General features: G+C 51.4%; 1 protein-coding gene across 1 annotated transcript in view; it reads left to right on the forward strand.

Moving 5' to 3' along the window:
* The first annotated feature begins 82 nt into the window (after nt 1–82).
* Nucleotides 83–19,741, forward strand: part of TSPAN14 (tetraspanin 14) — a 53,066-nt gene continuing 33,407 nt past the window's right edge. Inside the window, exon 1 of the mRNA XM_065922723.1 lies at nt 83–211. The gene's annotated coding sequence lies outside the window, so the exon portion shown is untranslated. The remainder of the gene's footprint in view (nt 212–19,741) is intronic.

The following is a 19,741-nucleotide window of genomic DNA, read 5'->3' on the forward strand; positions in this document are numbered from 1 at the left end:
GCCCAGGGAAGCGGCGCCCCTTTCTCAGCAGCCACCCGGCGCCGCGCCCCCGGCCCCGCCCTCCGCGCCCCGCCCTCCGCGCCCCGCCCCCGCGCTCGGACGGCCTGAGTCGCGCCCTACCGCCCCGCGCCGCCGAACTTGCTCTAACTTCCTTGGCCGAGCCCGGCCGCGTCGCTGCTGTCGCCGCCGCCGCCGCCGCCACCGCGCCCGGGTGAGTAGAGCGCCGAGCCCCCGCTGGAGCGTCGGGCCCTGCCCCCCTCATTGTCTGAAGCCGATCCCCCCCTGCACCCCCCAGCGCCCTCTGGGGACAAGGACTGATCCCCTGGTCCAGGGTCGGTCCCTCCAGCGCCCTCGCTCCTGCCCCGGGGCGGCCCGGCGGCCAGCGCTGGCTTTGTCTGCTCAGATCGCCCGCGAGGGCTGAGGCCTTGGTCCGGACCCCGCTGAACCGAACTCGGGCGCCGAGCGGAGTGAGAGCCGCAGCGGTCGACCCGGCTGGCGCTCGGGGTTCTGTCGCCCTCGCTCTGTCCGCGTTGCCGGACGGGTGCCTGCTGGGGCCGGGCGTGGTGGGAGCACTCGGGGAGGGAGGGATCAGATCGCCGTGGTCCTGGGTTCTGCTCCCCTCCCCAGCCGCGAGCCTTGGGATGGGCACTCCTTTCGGTTCCGCCCCGGACCCTCGGCCGCCCGGAGCTCGGGCTAGAGGGTGGAGGGTGGCGCCGACAGGGGAGGGTGGTCCCCTCCCCTGCCCCGCCGCAAGTGTGCTCCCAGTCGCCCACCCTGGCCCTAAGTCCCATTCTGCCCGTCACGGATTTGGGGCGGCCGGAGTTTGAGTAGGTGGTGATCCTGCTTCTCCCTGTTGGTCGTTTGGGGTTGTGCTTGGGAGCAAACCCAACTCCTGATATAACTGGAACTTCGGTCGAGTTGGGTCTGTGGCTATGGAGTTCGTCCGTCCCGGGCCGCTGCTCCTTCCCGGTAGGGGTGGTGGTATTGGTAGGTAGGGTGTGTGCGTGTATTTGTGTAGGGACTTGCGCATCGGGACCGCTGGGACACGAATCCCGGGGAACACGAAGTTGGTCTCTCGCTGGAAGCAGTCAGTGCTGTTGGGAGTCGTGGTTCGGAAGCGACTGGCCCCGGTGCTGGCCTGGCAGCTGGATCCCACACCACTTCGCAGGCTGTCCCTGGTGGTGGGGTCTAGGGGCATCAAGTCAACCTGGGCCCTGAGTGCAGGGCATTGCACTGGAGCCTGTGCAGGTGTGCTCTCTGAACCACAGTCAGCTCCATAGGATTCCTCCCCTCTTCTGAGATGAGGGTTGCCCTCCAGTTGATAAAAGTGGGTGGAGCTGCTTGCCAAATCCTTCAGGGTAAGCTTTACCCTTCCCCTTGACCTCAAGGTACAGGAAGTTAGTGCCTGCAGAGTGCTTGGGTCACCCTACCCTGTTGGTGAAGCGAAAGCTGGCGCCTTGGTCATCAGAGCACCCCAGCACCCCTACATCACCTCTATCGTTCAGTAAGCCCTGTGGAAGGCCGAGTGCCCTTGTTTCCAGGGATCCTCCAAGCACCCTCAGAATGAAACACATACTCCTCTGTGATGGCCCCACACATCCTTCCTGCTCCTCTCTCTGCTATCTCCAAGCTTTGTCTTATCTTGAGGATCCATGATGTCTGGGGGTCAGGCCTTGGAAGCCCAGGCTACTAGATGGATTTCCCCTCCTGTCTTCCTGCGTCCTTACACCTCTGAACTCCACTGTTTGAACCACTAAAGATGGTCTTCAGTTCATTCAACAAAGTGTGGTTGAGAATCTGTGGGGTGCCAGGCGTTGTTGCAAGCACTGTTCTAGGCTCACAGCTCCCTGATTGGCTGTCAGTTCTATGCGGTCTTAGAACCTAGGCTGGACATGTAGTAGATGCTCTGTAGTGTTTATTAATCTGAACTCAACCTCAGCTTAGCAGCACTGTTCAGGCACCCAAGTTCAAGCTCACTAGTGCGTCCTGAGGTTTGTAGCTGCCTCTAGCAAGAAAGGGCAGGGAAACGAAGGAACCGCAGAAGGGTTGACTGCTTAGGAAAGTTCCATCCTTTACCAACTGGGTAGCTGTGCAAATCTCTGAGGACGGGTGAGGGTGCCTCCCATCCCTCCCATCCCACATTTGGGACTGGGAGGACAGAACACATTCTCCGTAGGGGAGGGGAGGGAGCTCTGCCCTGTAGGTCCTGGTGGTAGTGAAATTTCCATAGAGGTGGGAAACTGGGAGTTCTGGACGCTCTGGGTTGTGGAAGCATTTCCTGAGGCCTCACGCCTCATACAGAATATGAGGCCTCATATTTCCTGAGGCCTCAGGGATTTGACTTCAACTTTTACTGAGACAGAATTCAGCTTGGCAATGCTTACAAAATGCCATTGTGCCAGTCCTGGGAAACCTTTGCCGGATTTAAAAACTGGAAGAGTTACGAATAAGCTTATAGCAATTACATGGAATGTTTAAATGTGTAGTAATCATGTTTATTAAGACTTAGTGTTCATTGAGACATATCACATGCTATCCAAGAAGCTTTATTTGTATTCATTCATTTAATCCTTGAAACAACACAGTACAGTGGGTAATGTTAATGTCCCACTTTACAAATGATGAAACCGTGGCCCAGAGTGGTCACCGAGTGAGTAACTTGCTTAAGTTCTGAATGTAAACTGGGTTTTCTCATATCTAATTAGATAAATTAGATAAAGCATCCTTTCAGAAGTGATTCAAGTTGATTGGTACACTGAAGAGCCTGGCCCACAGAGGAGCTAGTAAATTCTTCAGTGCATGTTCCCTTATATTCTCTGCTTCTGGAGGCATCTCATCTGTCTGGGCACAAAGCAGGTGTCTCTGAACCCCTGCTGGTTGACTGGCAATGTAGCTTTTATCTCCCTAAGGCCAGGGAATGGGAAGACCAGCACTACCGTGCACAGAAGATTGGGGAGTGAGTCATTGCCTGTAGCTGTCTAGATAGATCAGGGTTTGCCGTGGTAACAATCCCCAAATCTCAGAGGCCTAAAGCAATGAAGGATTATTTCTTACTCACACTACATCCATCGCATATCTGCTTTATGTTGTTCTCACCATGGGACCCATGCTGATTAATTGGAACGTTCTTGGTCATTTGCACCTGGAGACAGGGAGCACAGTGAATCTCACCCTGGCTCTTAAAGCTTCCACCTAGAAGTGGCATTTCAGTAGCCAAAGCAGTCATATATGGCCATACTTCCCTGCAGGGTGGGGAGCAAAAGAGGACTGGAAACATTTAGGGAACAGCACTGATATCTGCCACCTGCCCAACACTGTGCTGTCTCTGTAACTTATTTCCAAGGTCTAGATTTGAGTGTCGTATGCTTCTGTCACCAGGAACATCAATCATGAATTAGTCAAAGAAATGTCATTTAGGTTAGAGATGAGTTGAGGTGTCACATTTGAAGGGCAGAGGTATGGTGAACAAAAATGCTTATTAGCATAGTAAGAGGCGGTCTGCAGAAGCAACTTGTTCCTCTGACCCTGGACAAGTTATTTTGAGTTCCTTGGGTTCTTCTTTTGCTTATTCATTTATTCAGTCATCAGTTTGTGAGCCCAAGGACTGGTGCAGAGACCCTAGCCAAGGATTCTCATTAAGCACTTGTTTAGCTCCTTGCCTGGCACTCGAGGCTGTGAACTGGGTTCCAAGATCCCTGTTTCCTGCTGCTGGGTCCTGTGGCCTTTAAGGAGGGATGATATTACCTATGGGACGGGAAGCAGGCTCCTGCTCCCTGTCTCTGCCCTGACACATCAATCCTTGGATTCCTTGTCTTCCTCATATTCTGTATGTGGCAATTAGGGGCAGCCAACTTTCTTGGAAGGAGGAGCAGGCAGAAATACCCCCATAGGCCTTGCCCTTCCCCTTCCACCAATGAGATTCCGAGGCTGAGCTTGCAGGCCTCGGGGTGTGGAAAGGTAAACTGGTGACGTTACCTAAAGGTTGGAGTCACATGGAGATCAGGCTTGGATGTGCGGTTGGGGTGGTTCTCTGGCCTGTGAAGTGGGTGGAACCCCTTTGTTAATTGCATTTCCCACCTGGGCCCCCCTTGCAGGGTGTCCAAGAGCCGGCTACACTTTGGACCCTGCTTTTGTGCTTTATTGCCTGCTGTGTCCCTGGTGACTTCCAGCAAAGCCAGAAAACACTGGTGGAGGTGGTGAGACCTCAGGTTCTTCTGCTTGTGGTTAACTATCTTTAGGCATGTTTCCTCCTTTTTCAGGGCTTCTGTTTTCCTATCAGGAATACAGGGAGAGGTAATGGTGGTCTACAGCAATGGTCTCGTTTTTGGCTGGTCATCAGAGTGCTCAGGGGACTACATACACCAGTTTTTTGAAAGTCTTTGGGCTAAGTCAATGCCAACATTCCTGGTTTGTCTTATCTTCATTATAGCAATGGGGGTAATTCATAATGTGTCAACATCTGTTTTCTCCTTTAACAGCATGTTTTTGTTCAGACAGGAAAGTGGTATGTTGGACTAGCAAAGGGTCTGACCTGGCCAGTGGGAAATAGTCAGTGCCTTTCCTGGTTAAATGTACCAGTGAAGAATGTTGTCCATCGCATAGAGTGGACAGTGGTGAGACCAGCTTTCGAGTTGTACCTACTTTGTAGCTGAGTGACCTAGACAAGCCTTTGAATTTTTTTTCTCCCTTTCTTGGAGTTGGTTTTTTCATCTGTAAAGTGAGAAGAATCTGCCCTCCCTGTTCCTGGTGGAGTTACTGTGAAGCATACCCACTTCAGGTTTGAGATGCAGTATGTGCAGCTCTTGAGCTAGTCTGATATACTCTGTTTTAGGACTGCTGCCATGACTCTGACAGCTGTCAGCAAAGTGCTCACCAGCTGCGGGTTCTGGGAACCCCACTTCCTCCATTCTTGGACCTGGTGGGGATCCAGTGGGGCTGGGCGGGGCTGGGCAGGGCTGTGGTTTTCTCTTAGGAGGCAGCAGGCCTGGTAATCTGAGATACAATGGGCCTGGGCAGGCTTCTGGAGGTCTGTTCTATCTCCCTCACTCAGCTGCCAGAGAGAAGTTCTTGGAGCCCTGATGTCCATCAGCTGGATAGCTGGAGGGACCGGCCTCTGCCTTCTTGGGCTCTGCCCACCTGTGCCTAGTGGCTGTGAGCTGTGGTGGTGGGGCCTTTGGGATCCTAGTCAGAGGTGCATTCCTGGTGCTGCCTGTCTGTGTCCCCCTGGAATTTGGGAGAGCTGAGGCCAGGCTTTCCTGCATGGGTAAGGTTTGGGGAGAAGTCACACTGTGGGACTGAGCAAAGGTTGACTCCGAGAAAATGGTTGATGAACCTCCCCCTCTCTGGGTTTTTCCCTGTCTACCAGTACTAACTACTGGGGCCTGTGCCAGTCTATTTTGCAGGGCCCAAAAAGCTTAAAAAAGAAAAAGCTTTGAGGAATGTGTTGTCCTGATACTCAGGGGACGGGCCCTCAAACAGCAGTTGGAACTGCATGAGTGTTCCCTGAATCTCTTCAATCCATACCCTGAGGTCCGAGTGGTGAGCCTGGGAGGGCCGAGGGCAGCTGCATATCCCTGGACACAGTCCTAAGGCAGGGTCTGCAATTATGCATCAGAAGCCCCCCAAGGCACCGTGGGAAACTCAGGCTTATTGGAAAGTGGCAGGTGGGAGTAAGGAATATGATCGTACCAGCTTCAGATTTGGTCTCCCATGGAGGGGCAACTGGACCCCACACACCCTGCTCAAGTTCAGGCCATGGTGTGACTTTCAGCTTTGGGTGTGTTTTGATCCCCAGTCTGGGGTGCCCACTCAAGCTGTGCTCAGAACCCAGCTCTTTCCAGGCCTCCTGGCTGCAGCCTCCAGCCGCTCTAAGGAAAGGCTCCGATTGCCCACTGAGTGACCATTGCTGCGAAGAGACTCTGTTTCCTCTCCAGGTGACCTCCCTGGTGTCTGGCTACCCTGTAGCTGGTTTCAGCCCTTTACTTCTGGGCCAGGCAGACAGGATCTGTCCCTGGGGCTTCTTGGGGGAGGCCAGCGTCCAGCCTCAAATGCCAGCCCCAGTTGTTCTCACACTCCAGGTCCAGGAAGACTTAGAGCTCCATATTGTTAAAGGAAAAAAAAAATTATTCTGACACTGTGAACATAGTAAGGTAGACTTTCTTCAGGACTGTCGTAATAGGTGTAAAGACTATAACAATGGAGTTTTGCAGTAAGGGAGAGAGATTGGGCTCAACCCCAAATATTACAGGGAAAAGTGGGAATTTACAGCCAGGGAGCAGGGTAGGGGGAGGAGTGGATGGAGGGAGAATTTATGAGAGGGTAGGGTAGTTCTTTGTTAACAGACCTAACAGAATTCTTGCTGAAGTCAGGCTAGGGTGATCAGATAACATGTGGGGGATGCTGCACTAGGAGGGTGAGGATTTGGTCAGATGTGTAAGGTGACCAGAGATGGAGGGTAGGGGATCCTGGCTAAACTGCCTTAGCAGGATTCTTGCTAAAACTGGAATCTACCAGGACAGAGACAGAAGGGGCAGAGGGCTCAGAGGAGCCTGACTAGCTTGGTCAAAGAGACTGTCAATGTATGAGGCTAGCTTCAGCCTTTGTTCGGTCTTGCCCACGCTTCTCGCATTGGCCTGAGCTCATCACTATTCATGCTTGTCGCTCAAGAGTGGTACACTCTTTGTGGGCATCACTCTCTTGTTTCCAGAAACCCTAGTCCTTTACTTTTCACATTTACTGGCTCCTTGGCCCCTGGCTCCCTCACAGTTGGCCCCTTGACCACCTTCTGCACCCAGGAAACAGCCCTGGGTGAACTCTCAGCCTTGGTTCCCTGTGGCCTGCCAGTGCTGGCTGCCCTTGTTGCCAGATCTTTTGGGAGCCTTTTGACTCTGGACAACCCTCCCTACTTGACCCTCTTTCCTTGGCCTCTGTACCTTGTGTTTCCTGTTCTCCGCATTCTGGACAAACCAGTCCCACAACTTTATGGATCTGTTTCTTTCCCACAGGCCTTGGATACAGCTATCTCAACTGCCTGACCTGGGCCAAGGGAGGTGCGGTGGGTGACTCTCCCCTCCCCACCCCCTCCACTGCTGCAGCTCCAGGCCCTTATGGCCGGATCCCCCCCTACCCCCAGATGCTTCCTTCCGCTGTCTGTGGCCTTCCCATCCTCCTGGTTCTCTCTGCCCTTCTTGTCTCTTTGCTCACACCTGCACAGATGACCCTGTCGGGTGTGTCTGCTACTCTTGGAGGTGCTCGTGTCTCAGTAGCCAGCTTTTTAGGAACGAGGCCACCCGCTGTTCTGAGAAAAAAGGGGAGTGTGGAGAAAACCTGCTGGCTGCGGGGGGGGCACGGAGCCTTCTGCACTTCCTGAAGGCTGGCTTCCACCCCAGCAGGGAACAGTGGCTCTGTGCACCCGTCCTGCCTCTGCTCTCCTTTGTCCTGGTTGCTTCCTGTGAAATACAAGTAATGATATAAACAAGGGGCCTGTCAACAAAAGAGCCGGTAGTTGCGCTGAGGTATTCATTCCCAAGGGAGTAGGGAGGAGCCAGTGGTGTGTACCCTGGTGTAGGGGTGCGATGCGCAAATCTCTATGGGGCTTCTCTGGGCTGGGGAGTCCTGATACTCTCTCCATGGGAAGACAGATGTGGGGGGGGCAAGGGGGAGTTGCCAGCTGGGATTCAGTGTGATGAGCACCAGTGCCTACCTGGGTGTGGGAGCCCTGCCCACTCATGCAGAGAGACTGTGGGAGAGACCAGCCTTGATCTGATGGAGGGTTGGTGGTCTGATGGACCACAGCTCCTGAGGACCCTCTGAAGGGCCAGGAACTTGTTTCCAGTAGCTGAGGTCCGGGGGCTCCAACTGCCTGCGTGATTCTGCTTGTCATGAAGTCTCATTTGTACACCTTTATTTCCAGTCTCCCTGTTGAACATTGAACACTCACCAGAAAGCCTCTTACAGAGTAGGGGAGTCAAACTTATACTTCTGCCATGTCTAGCTACCTTTCTCTGTGGCCTGGGCACTCTGCAAGTCCTTAGGGGATCTTTGTGGTGGGCTGGGGGTGGAGCAGGGGACCTCTGCTAGGTAGAGACAGCTCCATACAGGAAGCACTCACTCCCTGCCTTCTAAGTGGCCTCACTCCAATGGTCTGGCCCATCCTGGTTCTAATAGGCATTGTGTCATACCCCTCAGAAGCCGGAGAGAGACTGAGATAGTTATTCTGTTGTCCCTTAGGGGGAAAATCACTCGGAGGAAATACATCAGTGCTTCTGAGTGCAGAGTATTTATTGATGTGTCAGTTAAAGTAGGCTTTTAAACAACATGTATGTATCCCTTTAGTAAGGAGCAAGTGTGCACACCCATCTCACAGCTCCATTTTGCAGCTTGCATTTCCTGAAAGGTGCAGGGAGTTTAGTGGTTAAGGGATTGGAGTTTAGAGCTGGGATTTTGGAAAAACTGTTTTTAGCCTGTCCTTGGAGTTGGGCCAGGCCTAGAAATCTGTTGAAACAGCTTTCTTCAGTTGCTAAAATTGGGATGGGTTCGTAACACGAGGACCTTGAGCCTCACTGATGATTGGGGTGGGCCCTGAGAAGAGTCCCTGCCTAGGCCTGGGATGCCTGTGACTCAGCACCCACTGATCCTGGGGGTCTTACAGCCTCATCACAGACTGAGTGGACCTGGCTACAGATGGTCCTCTGTATGGAATAACTTAGGTTTCCCTTCTGCCTTGGTCAGAATCCACTCTTGGTCTTCCTAGGAAGACTTTCTATTTTGGGACCTGGGGAGGACTTGTGAGCGGGGAGCTCTGTGAGTTGGTATGTCTGTCTTTATTTCAAAGACTGACACCCCTCCCCCACCCACCCCCCAGCCGCTTCTTGTTCTAGGGAACCGCCTGCAGAGAGCTACAAGCCAAATTTTTTGTGCTATAAACAAGGGGTTTTAAATGTCAATTCAGTTTTAACTTTTTTTATTTTTAAAAATACATGTTTTATTTTTAAAAATACATATTTGTTTCAAAGATAGGATATGTAGTGAAAATTAATGTTTCCACCCCTGACTCCTTCACTTCTGCTCCCCTGAGGCCAAATAAGCATCACCAGATGTTGGGTGCCTAGTGGAGCGTGTCTGCCCTCCTCTTGTTTGTCCCCAAGCTGTACACACCTAACGGTGTTCCGATTTCTACCCTCAAGTTTATCTTGGGATTGTTCGATTTCAGCACACGCAGTTCAGGCCATTCTTTCTAACAGTGGCATGCTATTCCTCTGTGTGGTCAATCATGGTTCACTTTATCAGCCCTCTATGGATGGACACTGAGGTTGCTGTCAGCGTTTGCTGCTACAAGCCATGCTGCAGGAATGCCTTGCATGTACACGCTCAGAGGTCTGTTGTAGTGATGGCTAGATGGGGAATCCAGTCATAGGGTGCTTGACCAGAAAAGAAACATGTCATTTTGATTCCAAGAGGGAGAATGAACATTTCTGAGTTTTCCTTGTGGAAGGATCTTGCGTTTATGCCGTCAGACCCTAGAGCTGGAGGGGCTGTGCTGCCGGCTCGTTCCCATGTGGTCTGAGCATTTCAGCTCAGGTCAGCCTGCCTCTGGAGCCCCTGGTGTGTGTAGCCTTTGGGTGTGCCCCCTGGGCCATGCAGCCTGTGCACCCAAAAGTGTGATTATAAGAGTGGGAAGAGGCAGTCAGTGCCGGGGAGGGTCTGGGGAGGCCGGGAGTGGGGAACTTCTCATACGTGGGCTTGAGTGACCCCAGGAGTTTGCAGGAATTGAGCCCGGTATGAAGCCTGGAGTCTTGGAGAAACAAACAAGGAGCTGGGAATCAGTTTTTAGAGGAAAAGATCCTCCTTAGGTTTCAGGGGTTGGTGTGAAGCCACTTGTCCAGGTCTCACTAGACCATCCGCTGCCCTGAGATCCCCCATCTCCTACCTGCCCAGCAGCCCTGCCTGGCTTTGTGCAACTTCAGGTTGCTCTGGAGAGGACTGCCACCTTGTGATTTTAAAAGCTGGTCTAGAAGGCACCTGGTGTAAATAATAGATGAGTTTTTCTGTTTTGAGCAGGCAGCTTCCTTGAAGAGTAGATGCAGGGGGTGAGGGCAGGTGAGGTTTTCTTCCTAGGGTGGGTTTGAGGGTTCATGTCTACTGGGAATCCTTCTGGGGGTCCTGGGAGTGCTCTGGCAGTTTCTCCACCCCTGTGGCCACCGTGTGTCCCTGAAATGACCATAATATTCCCCTGTCTGGCTCTGGCGACCTCATGCCTAGACAGGACAGGGCAATAAGGGAGGAGATTTTAGGACTGGCTGGCAGATAGCTCCCCTAAAAAGCCATGTGCTCAGTATGACCCTGTCCTGGTGAGTCTGAGGCCTGTGTCTCTGCCCTGTCTCTCCCACCATTGCCCTTACATGCCGCCCCGTGAGAAGTCCACAGCTTCCCATGCCCACAGCTCTATTGTATGGGGCCTGGAGCTTGGCGGCATACAAGTTTCTATTGTGGCTGGGTGGCAGCTAAGGCTGACCTGTGGGGCTGAGGAGGTGGGGCCTGGAGCCTGACAGTGGAACTATTCATGGGCTCTGCCCGGTTTCCTGCTGCCTCCCATTGTGGACAATTTTGGGGGGAGGGGAGTGGAGGAGGAGAGGGGGTGGCCAGTGCAGCTATTGTTCCTGGCAGTGGGAGCCCATTATGCTTAATAGAAGTCCTTTGGTGAATAGATCTTAGCCACTCCAGGGCCCCTCTCCTGTTCTCTGATGCTGGGTGAGCTGCCTAGCCCGACCCTGCCCTCTCTCAGCACTCCCCATCGCCAGAAGTCTGGAAGGATCCTGCCCTTTGGGTACCTCTGTCAAGACTCCCCTTCCTCCCTCTCAAGTCCCCAGGTTCTGCCTGGAACCTCCCTGGGTAAGAGTGCTGAGCATCTGGGCAAGGAGTGGGGATGCCCAGCCACCTGCCCACTGCCTCTGGGAGTGGGTTTCTACTTGAGTTCTCTCGGCCCAGCTGCATCCTTGGGTGGGGGCCAGGCGTGTGCCTGGGTAGCTGTCAGTCTTAGGCACCCACTTTCCTTTGTACCCCAGCGCCCGGTGTCCCTGTGCCTGGCTGGAGTACTCAGCTGCAGAAAAGCCTGCTGGCTGGCCGGCCGGCCTGCAGCCTCCTCGCTGCCTGAGCCACAGCCATTTTTCTTTGTTCTGCCATCTCCGGGCTCTTGAATCTCAGGCAGGCGGTGGCAGGCTGGGCAGGCAGCAGGCAGCGGGCACACAGCACCAGCGGAAGCCCTTATGACATGAATCTCCCCACTGAGCCGATGCTGTGCGGTCTGCTTGCTGTACCGTCACTTCCCCCAGCTGGACCCCCGGCTCCCCAGTGGTGCTGGGATTTCTCTTTGTTTAAAGAGGGTCTTGCCATCTTATTGGATCACAGTGCTGCTGGCTTGTACAGTGGGGACAGAGAAAGGGCTCGCCTGTTTGTGCCACTGAAGATGTGTGAGAGAAGAAGGACTGAATTCACGGACGCCTTTGGGAGCACTGTCCTTCTGATCTTTGGCAGAAAAAGCTACTCCCAAGTGCAAAATGTGATCTTCCTTTACCTCCTGGTCCTTCTGCATGAAAGAGTCAAGTCAGGACAAACTTAGCATTTAGTGGCAGGGGTAGTTGAGAAAACAGTGATTTTTATTTTTTGGGTTTTTTTTTTTTTTCTTTTGAAGGGTCTCTATGTGGTATTCAGTATTCTTGCCTGGAAAATTCCACGGACAGAGGAGCCTGGCGGGGGCCGCAAGAGTTGGACATGACATATCGTGCACGCGCCACACACACACACACACACACAGAGCACGTGCCACCCACACCCACACACACAAACACACCCATCATCCACACCCACACCCACACACACAAACACACCCATCATCCCCTGTCCCTTTGCAACTGAATATCTCTTATCCTCAGTTTTTGGTAGGCAAATTGAGCTTCCTCCTGGGGGGTCTGATTTTACCCAGTGTGAGGTCACAGCCCAAGCTGGGGGTTACTCTGGAAGGAGGGTTACTCTTTCTGAAAGTGTGCCTGCCCCAGCTCACAAATCTCCAACTTTCTTAACTGCAGCCGAAGTCTGTAATTGTCCCCCTGCCTTAGACATAGAGTTGTTTGGTATGAGAACTCCTGAGCTCTCACTGCTTTCTGTGTTTAACATTTTATTTTATCTTTCCAAAACCCATCCATCTTGAGATCAGCCTGGCTGTCTTATCTGACTCTTTATCAGCCAACCTTATATATTAGGAAGCAGGTCCCAGACCTGGATTGGGTTGCCTCCTTGGAGTGCCCTTATTGCAGCAAATGTTGAACCAGACCCAATAAAAAGAGCTAGGTTCGCTGTCATATATGTTGAAACACAGACGCACCTTTTAGGGTTTTTTGTTTGCTGTTGTTCTGTCGCTAAGTTATGTCCATCTCTTTTGTGACCCTATGAACTGTAGCCCACAAGGCTCCTCTGTCCATGGAATTCTCCAGGCAAGAATACTGGAGTGGGTTGCCTTTTGCTTCTCCAGTGGATCTTCCCAAACCAGGAATCAACTCCCTGTCTCCTGCATTGGCAGACGGATTCTTTACTGCTGAGCCATCAGGGAAGCCCAGTGTTTAGGGTAGTTGGGCCCAAATGAGGGTGGGAAAGGCCATGAGTGAGGCAGCATGCTGTTCCGGAAAAGCGCAGGGAGGTAAGGTGAAGCGTTCTGTCCCAGCTGTGCTGCTGGCCTTCCGGGTGACCTCGGTCACTCATTTCCATGGGCAAAGTTCTCTGGAAGATGGAAAGGTTACTCAGATGAACTTTGGTTATTTTTGAACCGTGACTCTTTTTGAGTTCTATGAACCTAAGTCCAAAATGCTCATTCACTACACTGAGCCCCTCTCGCCAACTCTGGGTATTTTTTGGGAGAAATATCATTGGACGGGGTTAACGGACGGTATCTCTTCCCAGGGTTTTTTTTCCCTCAGGTTCTTGAGGGGCTGATAGTGGCGATGATGATCTCCCCAGATGTCTGTGGTTTTCACAGGGAAACCCACCCACCGTGAGCCCAAAAGCACACGGCAGCCCTTGGGGCTGAGTGTGGCATTGGGAACCCACTCAGACAGACAGTCCTGCCTTAGACAATAGCATTGACCCTTTTCTTGGACGTACCACACTCGGTCTCTGGTAAACCTGGGAGGGGGGAATGAAGGCTGTTTATGTCCTGCCAAAATGAGGCCAGGCTGTTAAAAGTAGAAATAAAACTTATAAGACAGAGATACCCTCTGTATTTAAATATCCTCTTTAGTTCTGGGAGGTGGGGATGGGAGTTAGGGGAGTAGGGGGTAGGAGGCTGAGGTTACATTTTGTCTCTATTTTGTTAAAAATTCCAGGAGGAAAAATGGGTTTCTGGCCCTTCATCTGCCTTTCCCCACCCAACCTCTACCCCCTGGGGGGCCCTCCTGTCTTCCCTGGCTTTCCTGTCTTTGTCTGCTGGGCTGGGATTGGCCTCCTTGTCACAGCTCTGGGCTTTGTGCTTCTGCCCTGCCCTGAGTCACAGGAGGCCTGTGCTCTTGGAAGACATCCAAGGGGCAGGGAGCCCAGCTTTGATAAACATTTGGTTAGAGTAGCTTCCACAGCTGTGAAATGGGAATCAAAATAACCTGTGAGGATGCACTAAAATACCAAATAAATTCCACAGTTAAAACATCCCTCCAAGAATGCTGATGACATCCCTAGTTAAGATGGGTGAGCTTGCCCCTGTCACTTGCCCTAAAGGTCCTTTCGCTCCGTCAGCGCTGTTTGTTTTTCACTCAAGGCCTCACTCAAGGCCTCTTACACCCTCACGGTTCAGAGTATTGCCCGCAGGCCTGTCAGTGGGCCGGGCTGGCAACACCTGGGAGCCTGTTGCCCTGCCGACTCACCCCACAGCAGCTGAAGCAAAATCTGCATTTAACAAGATTCCCGGGTGATTTGCATGCACTTTCAAGTTTGAGAGGCTCTGTCTCAGACACCTCCATCCTGCCCTGCCCCACCTTCAAGACTGTTTTCTCTCTTTTGTGGTTTAGCTGTCTTCACCCTCCTGCCCTGCTTAAAATTGCCGACTTTAAAGGGGTCTGGCAGCTCTGTCTCTGGGACACGAAGATCGCAGCAGGTAGCCCTGGGCACTGGGGGTGTCTGGGAGGTGGGCCTGGGAACCATGGAAGCCGCCTGAGCTGGCAGCTGCGGGTGCCTCCTCCAAGCTTGTCAGCGAGGTCAACTCTGGGGCACCGGGCCGAGGAGGTAATTGGAGCCCTTCTTTGTAAAAGGGGGCTAAGAGCCTCCCTTGGCCATCTGGTGCCACTTGCCCCACCCCATCCATCCCAGCTGGGCGACAAGGAGATCAGAATCAGGTTGTAAATATTGTTTGCTTTTTGTAGACACATGAAGCATTCTATAAAAAGATTTTTGGTGTATGTTGACGTTCAAATAAATAGTCCAGAAGACGGACTGTAAGTTTATTTTGTTGTAGTATTTTTTTTAGCAGGAAAAATGCTTGAAATGGTTTTCCTGATTTCGCTAAGATGGCCTGCCCTCCCCCTGCCTTTAGGTAGAGGTGGGTGGAGGGCCTCTGGGGGTGAGTGTGGGGCCCCAAGCCTGGGGATGCCCCTGGCTGTCTGGAACTGTTTTAGGTACTAATCTAATCTCTTTGCAGAGTTTTCTCAGCTTTTTTCATTAGAGTCCGATCATTGATTTGTGTTTTTAAAAAAAAAAAATCTGCTTCTCCCTTCCCCTCCCTGCTTATTCCTCTTCTCTTCTACATTTTCAACGCATTTCATTTTGCGTATTTTTGTCCAGTAGGCTTCACATTTTATAGCTTGTTGGGAAAGTTTGCTTTCTTCCCTCTGTGAGATTGACCCCAGGCTCTTTGCCTTGCTCAGAGGCCAGGAGCCAGGCCCTGCCCTGGCTTGGCAGCCTTGCTCAGAGCTTGGCGAGCCTTGTCAGCTCTGGGCAGGATTAGGGGGTGCCCCCCGAGTGCTTGTGCCTTGGTGCCATCCACAGGGCCTGACCCAGAGCTCTGTTGAGACTCCTGGCTGCCACCAGGCTGGCTTGTAGTGGTTAAAGCTGCTGCTCTAGGGAACATTTCCTGACCAGCTTCCCGCTGCCTCCTCCCTTCCTGGGCCCCGTCCTGCCCTCCTGCACCTACATGACAGCATTTAGCAGAGGGAAGCGTGTCCTGAGCCCCTTCCGTCAGGTACAGGTCTCACTTGAGTTCTCGATCTCCACAGCCCCACTCTAGGTGCCTGGCAGCAGCAGCAGCAGCCAGGACATGTAGAAACAGGTCCCGAGGTGTTCATCTCCCACAGTAAAAGCCTTTCCCCCCAGGGACTCGCAGAGCGAGTTAGTACACTCAAGGGTTGCCGGACACTTGGCTTCATTCATTCGTGACTGTGGTCTTGCCTCAAGCCCTTTGTGGAGAACCTCAGGGTGGACAAAAGGCCCAGTCCCCTGGGTCCTGAGGTCCAGAGATCATCGCATGTAGGGTTCATGTTGGAGATGTCACTTTAAACTGGGCCCGGATTACCACATCTTGTGTGCATCTGCTTGTGAATGTAGACATTTCATGTATACATAGGGTTTTCAGAAACAGGCCTGCTGTGGTTGTCTGGGCTCAGGGCTCCCCATTCTCATTTAAACAGGTGGTTTCACATTCAGTGGCAGAGGGAAGGCCCCTGGGAGGCCAGCACGGTGCCAGGCCTCCTTCCGCACAGTCCTTTGTGAGGTAAAACGGCAGCAGCTGTGGGTGACCCGGCCCTCTCTCACCTGTGTGGGCAGGCAGGTGAGGCATGACTTGCCTGATGTATCATTTTCAAGATCTCTCTTTGGGCCCCAGGATTGTTTGTTGCCCAAATGTTTTCTTTTCTTTTCTTTTTTTAAAGAAACATGGCCACAACTTCTACATTTTACTTGAGGCAAGTTAATTTTGTAAACTCTTCCTGCATTTGTTTTGTTTGTTTTTCGATCATTCCTCAAGATAAGACTCAGGTTATGCATTTTCGCCAGGAACACCACAGAAATGACTTGTCCTCAGTGCATCCTGTCAGGAGGGACAGCCGTTGGCTTGACTCATTGCTGGTGATGACAGTGGTGGTCATTCCGTTAAAGGTGATATCTGCAGGGTTTCTCCACTGCTAAGCTACTATCATGCTCTTTGTAATTAATAAGTGTTCTATGGGGAGATACTTTGAGACCATGTAAACATGATGTTTCTAATCAAACTTTCATTGACTAGTTTTAGAGCCTGTTATGGTCTAAATGTTTTTGTGTGTTTCCCCCACCCCGCCCATTCACATATTGAAACTCTGTCTGGTGCCTGGCTTGATGATGTTAGGACTCGGAACCTTTGGGCGGAGCTTAGGTCATGGGGGTGGAGTCCTCAAGAATAGGATTAGTGCCCTTACAAGAGACCCCTCAGAGCTCCCTTGCTGCTCCACCATGTAAGGACGCAGTGAAGAAGTGCCAGCTTTGAATTAGGATGAGGCTTTCACCCCACCCTGTCGGTGCCTTAATCTTAGACTTCCTAGCCTTCAGAACTATAAGGAATAAACTTCTGTACTTTAGAAGCTGCCTGGTCTGTCAGTTTGGTCCAGTCTGGTATTTTGTTATAATAGCCAGAACAGACTTAAAGAACCCATTATCAGTTATTTCTGCATTCTGGAATTCCCCAACCTCAAATTCTATGGTTACTGAATGGTGATGATTTAATGACATGAATTTTTACATTTATCCTTCTGCTGTAAAGAACTTTCCCTTCTCCTCCATTTATATTTGTCCATTTATATGTATTAGAATGGACTCATGGGTTCCAACTTTATCCAGTGAGTTAAAATGCATTAATATTATTTATTCTGATGCACACATAGTTGCAGATTGGGCCAGTGGGGAGTCCCTTCAAACTGTGTGCTGTGAAGGACAGGTCTTAAAAATGTGGCTTTCCAGGTCTGTCACATTCACTACTGAATGAGTCTCCATGTGCAGTTTGGAAAAAGCTCCTTGAGTGATTCCCCTGTTCTGTGGAATTTGGGATCAGCTGGGCCAGACCCATCATTTTCAAGCGTGTATGTCTCTCCTTCCCCCAGCCACTTAAAGAGAACTGCTCTGCACACCTCATGCTGGGTTTCTGGGTCAGAGTCTCTTTGTACAAAAGCTCCTGTAGCTTAAAAAGTAATAAAAATAGTAAGTTTGAAAATCACTGGATTAGGTGACCTCCATTCAAGGCCCAGCATGTCTCCCGCTGAGTCCTCGCCTCTCTGCTTCCTCTGTCCCTCGTCCCTCCGTCCCTTGGCTTCTTTCCTGATGTCAGCACTGAGGGAGACAGATGTCTCTTCCCCAGATCAGCGAGGGGCCCCTTGGTGCTCCTCAGACTCAGCAGGTCTGGGGGTTGTGGGGTTTTGGTGGTGGAAGCTCATAATGCAGTGTTGGTTAAAAACAGAGTTTCAGACAGGAAGCCAAGCTCTTAGAATCCCAGGCCCATTGGAGAGCCCGGTGGGGCTCAGAGCTGGCAGCCCAGGTGTTCCTGGACTTCCACCTGGAGGCCTTCCCAGGTCCGGCAGTTGAGGGCCTGAGAGTCTCTGAGCTCAGAACCTCCCTTCCCCCACACCTGTGTGGCAGGGCTTGTCACCTGGTGATGAGGGACGGTGGGGGGTGGGGGGTAGGGGCTTGAGGGGCCCAGCCTAACTCCCGGCTGACTTTGTTGTGTTTTCCCATGGTGAAGAGTCAAACTTCCGGACCCCTGTGGTAGTTGCTGCTGCCATGTCCATTTTTGCACCGTTTGTGGCAGACCCTGAGTGTGGAGAGTTGGTCCTAAGGGGTGTGGGTTAGAGTAGGACTTAGACACTTCTGACTCTGAGGGTGAGTCGGAACCGAGTGGGGAGTCTGTGGACTTGAGGCCCTCTTTCCCCTCTAAGCGTGATAGTGCCCCTAGGCTGAGGCACGACGTGACATCCTTCCTGTGTGTGAGATTCTCTTGGGCAGTGAGGCAGCCTACTGGCCTGCCTTTATGACCATCCCGTTTACCCATTTCCCTTGAAAGTCACCTGTCTCTTCCTAGACCTCTCACCTTGGGCTTCCCTGTTCCTTGACCTGTGAATGTTCCCCAGTACACAGTGGGCTTTGAGGACCTGGAAAGTTGAAGGCCTATGGTGCGCTGTTTGGAGGTGCAGCAGGGCCCCCAACTCTGTTGGGAATATGGCTGCCCTTCCTGGGGATCGGCCTGTGGGCAGATACAAGTACTGGGAGCCTCAAAGTTCAGGTGGAAAGGTTGAATCTTGGTCAGTGGCCAAGTTTGGACAATGAGGCAGGGAGGAGCCAGCAGAATAACTTGGTAGAGTTTTAGCTCAGGATATGGGTGGATGGTGTTGTCAGGTCAGCACAGTTCTACTGGGTTCTTTGCTTGGGGCTCTCACATGGCCCAAATCAAGGGGTTGGCAGGGCTATATTCATTCCTGGAGGGAGGATTTGGGGCAGAATTTAGTTCCTTGTTGTTTGTTTTAGAACTGAGGCTGTGTTTCCTTGTTAACTGTCAGCCAGGGCTCCCCTGAACTGCTGGAACTTCTCTCTGCTCTTTGCAGGTAGCTCCTCTGTCTTAGATCCAGCAACAATGCATTGCATCCTTCTCATACTTGGAATATGACTACTTCTGCCCTCAGCTGGGAGAAAGCTCTGCTTTTAAGGGCTCATCTAATTACATTGGACCCACTCAGATAGTTTCCCTATTTTAAGTAAATTGATTATTCATCTTGATTACATCCGCAAAATCTCATTTGTCCTTTTATATGGTTATAAATTATACTTCCTGTTTTTTTTTTAACTTTGCTCAGTAAAAAGATGGCAACTAAGATATTTTTGAAGTCTTCCCAGAGATCTGTGTATTGAGTGAGCACGCCTAATTTTACTTTATCCTAAAACCCCACAAAAGTTAAGATAAAGGGAATTTTCAAAAAGGAATCACTCTACAAGGACATGGAGAATGGCAAAGAAAACAAAAGCAAGAAAAAATGTGCAAATCAGGAATTAGATGGGTGAGTGACCCACTTTGAAATGTAGGAATTGGTGTCACCATATTATTGTTTTAGGGTGACTTGAAGGGGAGGAGCCTCAGAGGTGGCTAAGTATAAGAACTGTTTGAAGGCAGTTCATGTGGTTAAACCCCTTTCCTTTCTCCATGTTGCTTGGTGACTGCCTCTTCCCTTTAGCAGGACATTGGAGATTCCTTCTACTGAAGGAGAAACCAAGGGCCTGGGAGATTCCAGTTGTTCTTAGTAGTTCATATGAAGAACATCTCCATTCCCCAGCCTTCTATCCCACTTGGCTTCTAGAACTCTGACAGCCAGCCCTTTACCTTCCAAGCAGGAGATTAAGAGTCCTCATTGAGGAACCTGACCAACCTAAAAGGAAAGAACTAAAGATGCTGACAACAGGGACTTTCTAGCAGATGGGCCAGCCAGATCGCCCTGCACAGAAACTCACCTGCCCAGGGACTCAGGGCTTCTAGTCAATTCTTAGGCATTTACTTTTAGTCATGAGGATTACTAATGATTGCTAATGCCTGAAGAAAGTACCTAATGTGAAAAGAAGCAAAACAAATGGGGCAGGGGAGCAACTTGAGATAAATATTCTACTTGGAGAATATTTTGAAAAAAAATTAGACATTTTCTCAGAGAGATAAAAGAAGTACCTATGAAATAGGAATAGGATATTATACAAAAGGAACATTTAGAAA

The sequence above is a fragment of the Muntiacus reevesi genome, chromosome 2, assembly GCF_963930625.1.
Source record: "Muntiacus reevesi chromosome 2, mMunRee1.1, whole genome shotgun sequence".
Classification (NCBI taxonomy): domain Eukaryota; kingdom Metazoa; phylum Chordata; class Mammalia; order Artiodactyla; family Cervidae; genus Muntiacus; species Muntiacus reevesi.